The 5,940-nt window shown below is 42.3% G+C and overlaps 1 non-coding gene across 1 annotated transcript; it reads right to left on the bottom strand.

The window, feature by feature from the left end:
- Window positions 1-541: 541 nt before the first annotated feature.
- On the bottom strand, window positions 542-648 carry LOC112083313. The gene has a single exon (XR_002897601.1). It is a non-coding gene; the product is annotated as a small nucleolar RNA R71 (small nucleolar RNA).
- Between the last annotated feature and the right edge of the window lie 5,292 nt (window positions 649-5,940).

Here is a 5,940-nt window from a genome sequence, read left to right as displayed (position 1 = left end):
TACTGATTACCTTTCAAGTGCTGTCTTTGTTTTCAGGTGTATGAACACCAGAAGTCAAGCAAGGAGACAACGAGAAAGAGCTGAGCACATTGCGAGGTTGGGTATGGATCAAGGGCAACAGGCTCATGGTGGTAATGGAAACCACCAGAATCAAGAAGAGCCACCGCCTCCACGTCCAAGACAAGTTGTGGGAGCTGGTGATGAGGCCAATGCTCAGGGTCAAAGACATGGGATTCAAGCCCCAACACCTGAAAACGATTTTGAGATCAAATCTGGCCTGATCAACATGGTGCAATCAAACAGGTTCCATGGCTTGGCATTAGAAGACCCATTAGATCACATTGACAACTTTGATAGAGTTTGTGATCTAACTAAGATGAATGGAGTGAGTGAGGACAGTTTCAAGTTGAGGCTATTTCCTTTTTCTCTAGGAGACAAAGCTCATCAGTGGGAAAAGTCTCTACCTCAAGGATCAGTCACAACTTGGGAGCAATGCAAAAGAGCATTTCTAACCAAGTTCTTCTCTTCATCAAGAACAGCAAGGTTAAGAAATGAAATCTCAAGTTTCATTCAGAAGAACCATGAATCATTTTGTGAGGCTTGGGAAAGATTTAGAGGGTATACCATGCAATACCCTCACCATGGATTCTCAGATTGTCAGCTGCTAAGTACATTCTACAGAGGTACTTTACCAGAGGTCAGACTTCTCTTGGACACAGCTTCAAATGGTAATTTCATGACCAAGGAAGTCAATGATGCCATGACCCTAGTGGAGAATGTAGCTCAGAGTGATGAGCTTTATGGATCATACTTTGAAAGGAATTCAAGAGGGGCTGTGAGTGCTGAAGAGGAAAGGACAAGGAAAGACATCAAGTCTCTCAATGAGAAGCTAGACACACTTCTCTTAGCTTCTCATCAGTCAGCCAACTTTGTTAGAGATGTGAATCATGTGTTTCAAGACACATTTCAAAGGGAAGACATCACAGCTGAGGTGAACTTTGTAGGTGGCCAACAAGGTTACCAAAAGGGCTTTACCTACTACAAGAATCCCCCAAACCAGAACTTATATCCTCAAAACACTCAACAACAAGGTTTTGTCCCTCCCCAACAACAAAGTCTCCAACATAACTCAGAGAATAAGGATCAAGAAGTGCAGAACCTGCTCCAGCAAATCCTCAAAGGTCAAGCAAGTGGTGCCATAGACTTCAACAAGAAAATGGCAGAGATTAACAACAAGGTGGACTGCACTTATTCTGATCTTCTAACTCAACTTTCAACCTTGGCTTCCAAAGTCAAGACTCTAGAGAACAACAAGGGCCACTGCAGTTCTCAAGCTCAAAGATCTTTACCAGCGACATCAATTGCACATCAAACAGAATACTGCAATGCAATTCTCTCAAATGATGAGAATCATGCTGCTGTCCAAGAAATTGAGGACCTTCTCCATGGCAATGTCTCAAGTGACAAATGCCTGACAAAAGATGATGAGGACGCCATCATAGATGAGTTTGAGTTCCTGTTCTGTGATCTCAATGAGGACATTGAGAAAGAAGGTGGGGAGGCAGCTTGTTTTGATATGAAAGAGAATGATTCTGAGATTGCTGAAGGAAAGGATCAGAGAATGGTTCAAGGAAGGACATCTGATGGAGTCTCTAGCACTGGCTCAACAAGGGTGAAACCCAAATCTATTCCCAAGCTAGGCAACCCAGGAAAGTTCTCCATCTCATGCTCTCTTGGAAATTTGAAAGTGGACAATGCTTTGTGTGATTCTGGATCAAGCATCAGTGTAATGTCTTTAGACATGGTGGAGAGACTAGGGATCAAGAGTCTTAAGCATCACCCCATGTCAATCACCTTTGGAGATTCATCCTCAAAGAAACCATATGGAATCCTTGAAGACTACCCATTGAAAATTGGTGAATGCACAGTTCCAACAGATTTTGTAGTTATGAAGATGAAGAAGACAAAAGAGCTACCTCTTTTGCTTGGAACTCCATTTCTGAACACCACAGGAGCAAGGATGGACTTTGATACTCAAAGAGTGGTACTTGCTAAGGTAGATGATGAAGTATCTTATCCTCTTAAGCCTCCTCTTGCTGGGTTTTGTGGAGTTATATCTGATGATTCTGATGAGTTGAAACATTATGGGATGATGTATGTGGGGAGTATTGGAACTATAGAAGAAGCTATACCCCTTGCATCTGTTGAGAAAAAGAAAGAATCCCTAATAAGACCTGATCTTGAGTTTGAAGGGGATTTCTTTAGTGATGATGAAGCTTGCTTGGAATCTCTATCTCCTACACCAAGTGAGAAGGAGATCAGCAGCAACAAAGGCAATGGCTCAGGGTCTCAAGACAAGAACCCACCAAGAACCAGACCATTCACTCTTGAGTCATCTTCTCAGGTCTTAACTCTCACTCCTTGGAAGTTTGTTGGTGGAGCTGTTGAATACAAGGTTAAAGGCAATGGAAGATCAAGACCATTTGCCAAAGTCAGAGCTATCCTCACACCAGAGTTCATAGACAAAGGATCTAATGGTGTCCAAGAGCTGATGAACAAGGACCTCATGCTTGAATTCATGGACAAGACCAGGAGCACCAAAGCTCCTCCTCTCCCTTACTAAAACGAGGGTAAGAAGTCAAACTCAGTGACTTTAAACAAAGTGCTCTTGGGAGACACCCCAAGCTTATCCTTGTATATAATCTTTTTATTCTTTTCTCTCATTTCTTTTTATGTTTTAGTATCTTTTGATGGGTTTTGTGAGTTGGTCTCAGATTCCAGGTGATTTTTGGAGGACATAGCTCAGTGATGAATGGAATGGAGCATGTGAGAGGGCTGAGAGAAGTGTTTAGGGACTGAAAAACTTGGAGAACGTCTCAGTGCTTCCTAGGTGTGCGGTTTGGATCAAGACAAGACCAGGCCGCAGCAAGGGAGTTCAGGCCAAGCAAAATCCATCTCCAGTGGTGTCTGGCCTCATCTGGTGCAGATACTCACTCCCCTTTTGCACAAGAACCACACCAGGTATCACTCCAAACACTTGTAAATGAGCATTTAGCATTTTTCTTTATCTTTTGCATTTCATGTTTGATTTTTTCTCTTTCTCATGCTTTTATAACACAAGGGACTGTGTTATTTAAGTGTGGGGGAGGGGTTTTGTGTTTACTAATCATGTTTATTCTGCTCTTATTTTCCTTTTCACTTTGAGTCTCATTTTGCATTCATCTAAGTGCATATAAAAACCAAAAAAATGGAAAAATCTGAAAACTTTTCACAAAAAAAATGCTCATGTAGTTGCATTCACATTTTAGGATTGAGTCAAGTTTGCATTTTCATATAGGTTGCATCATATGCAAATGGGAGTAATGATAGGTTCTTTCCTTGAGAGTACATCACTTTGAGAATTTGGATTAAATATGCTTGTGAAATGACTTCTGTGCTTGCAAGGCTTGAAATGGTTTGAATCTGAGAAGCAATTTTGAATTGAACTCAACTCTAATAAGTGAAACCTTGAACTTGACATGAAATTATCTTGTGATGCATTGTTTGAATAAGCTTGTGGATACCTATATACATATTTGAGCTAGAATCCTGTTTTTACCACCCTCTTCCTTAGCTCAAATAGCTGAGTCCACATCTGGATCAGTTTTCCTCACCTTGAACCCATCCTTCCTTCAAGCCAAATGTTTGTGTGTGATTGAAAGGCCACCTTGGATCAAACTTAGCAGAAAGTGTTAGGTTTAGAGCGACAAGGGCAAGTCTCATTGAGTGTTAAGTTCCATCATCAAGGAGCTGAGAGATTTGGTGAGAACTAAGTGTGGGGGAATACTTGTTGGTGAGTGGAAAAAGGAGAGATGAGTGGAAATAAAAGGAGAATGGTGAGAACTAGGAGAAAAAGAAAAGAAATCAGTCTTGGAGTTTTGAGTCAAGAAAGTGAGCTCTAGTGTTTTGAAAAGAAAAAGTCTAGCCTCTAAGTGAAAAGAAAAGAAAAGAAGCCCAAGAGCTCAAATGTTTTAAAAAGAAAGAAAAAGAGGCTAGAAGTTACAAAAGAAAGTGCAAAAGAGCTATGTAAAGTTTGAACTCCAAGACTTGAGTGTGAAAATTAAAAGTGAGTCCCCTAGTGAGAGGAAAATGAGTGTGGAAAGTGAGGTTCTTGAGAGGTTGAACAAGTGAGAAAGCTTTGAGTAGAGTGTGGGGTGGGATGAGTCCTTGCCCTTGTATGCATAGGTTGCTTTTTACCTTTAGCATTCTGCCAAAGTTTGATCATTCATAGAGAGATCCCCTTGCTGCATTGAACCCACTCAGGCGCTGATGAGATCATTTTAGTCTCATTACCTCACCCTAGCCAAACTTTGCTTGATTGAACATTGTATCATTTGATCCACTTGGTAAAGAGCTTAATGAATGTCAAAGAGTTGAGGAATAAGAGAACTTGTGGAGATTACTGTTGAGTTGTTACATCAGAGTATGGTCTTGCATTGCATATTGAGCATGAACTTGAATTCTCTTAGTTGTCACTTTTCTCTTTCAAAGGAAATATGAACTCCCAATGCATTCAACCTCTCTCTCTCATTTGTTCTTTTTCCTTGAGGACAAGCAAAGGATAAGTGTGGGGGAGTTGATATATTCATAAATTGCATCATTTAGTGTACATGTTTTAGTCCAAATCATGTCTTATCTCATGCATTTTAGGTCTTTAAGCATTGTTTTAGGACTTAGGAGATTGCATTAGGTCCAAGAGAGTTTTGCATGTTTTGGAGTGTTAAACAGGTGCTTTTGGAGTTTATTTGGAGTGGAGGATGTGATTCAGATGAAGAAATGGAGTTGAAATGATCAAAAATGGTGAAAAGGAGCAATTTTGGGTTTCTCGGCAAAATGATATACTGATGGCCGAAGATTCTCGGCCAAAATCCTTCCCGCGGGTAGCTTTCTCGGCCAAAAATACGTACCGCGGTCAAGTCTCTCGGCCAAAATTCCCGGGTGCAGATACATTTCCGAAATCGCGTCACCGGAAGCTCTTGCCGGCAGATTCAGCTGTCGGAGTCTTCATAACAGTTGGCGATAACTGAGTCAAGAGTTCATAACAGTTGGAATCAAGGCATTTGGACCACGGAACTGAAAGATATGGTAATCGGAAGACGAACAGGTCTCGCACTCATTCCGGAGCAATCCGATACCCCTGAATGATCGCCTGTCCGGGGAGCCTTCCGGTCCGATTCAGACGGTGGGTGCTTCATAGAAGTTGGAGAGCATTTCATCACGGTCTCTTAGAAAGTAGAATCGTGGAATTCGGACGCGTGAGCAGAGAGATAAGCTTGTCGGAAGGAACCCCAGTCTCGCAGGTATTCCGGACCGAGCAGATCAGTTCTAAAGGATGCGAAGGACGGTGCATTTCCAGGCCGATTTAGTTTCCAGGTCCTTCATGAGAACCAGAGACATTTGAGTCTTCTTTCCAGAACGTCCAAGAGAATTCAATTCGGATCTATGAGCAGAAAGATACGGTCTCCGGAATGGACACATGTCTAGACGCCTCTCTCTGGTCGTGTACATGCACTGCAAAGATGTGCCCTCCAGGAAGCCTTACACTTCCCAAGCACCGAAGCTTCCTTCACCAAAGTTGGAGATAAATGAGTCCTCTGTCTTCTGCAACCGAAATCATTCAATTCGGACAAGTCTCATAGGAGTTACACTCTCAGGAATGCGAAGTGGTCTAAGCTGCTCTGGATGCTGCGAGATGGTCTTGCGACTTGGTTAACCCGCAGGCCTGAAGATGAACGCCTGAATGCTGATGCTGCGAGTTGATATGTGCGGGTAAACTATCACTGGAAGAGGTCTGAAGCTCAAGAGCAAGATAAATGCTAAGTCCACAATCGTGCGACTTAGGCATGCGAGTTAGCCGCGCCTGGAACTATGCCGCACGATCACTCGCAAATCACTCCGACT

Source organism: Eutrema salsugineum, unplaced genomic scaffold (assembly GCF_000478725.1).
Source record: "Eutrema salsugineum unplaced genomic scaffold, Eutsalg1_0 scaffold_7, whole genome shotgun sequence".
NCBI classification, from domain to species: Eukaryota; Viridiplantae; Streptophyta; class Magnoliopsida; order Brassicales; family Brassicaceae; genus Eutrema; species Eutrema salsugineum.
This window is presented reverse-complemented; position numbering and strand designations above follow the sequence as displayed.